Source organism: Egretta garzetta, unplaced genomic scaffold (genome assembly GCF_000687185.1).
Source record: "Egretta garzetta isolate BGI_Z169 unplaced genomic scaffold, ASM68718v1 scaffold350, whole genome shotgun sequence".
In the NCBI taxonomy this organism is placed as follows: domain Eukaryota; kingdom Metazoa; phylum Chordata; class Aves; order Pelecaniformes; family Ardeidae; genus Egretta; species Egretta garzetta.
The window spans coordinates 189,305-189,579 of NW_009258273.1; positions in this window are offsets into that span (position 1 = coordinate 189,305).

Sequence of the window (275 nt, forward strand, 5' to 3'; positions counted from 1 at the left end):
GCGTATGCGTGCAGCTCTTGGCGTGTGTGCAGTCTGGCAGGGGAGGCAGGAAAGGGAGAAGCCCAGCAGCGAGCGAGGGGTTAAAGAGCGGCGCCAAGCTGGGGCTCTGTTTAGTCTGGCCCCCGCGCCAGCAATGGGACAGGCAGCACGGAGCACGTGTCCATCGCCCCGGCCCAAAGCGAGCCCTTGCACGCACACGGGCGCCCTTGCACGCTGCGTACACGCGGGTGCGCTCCCTGCCAGGCCGCCGGGGTGACACGGCGGGGGGGCCCCCA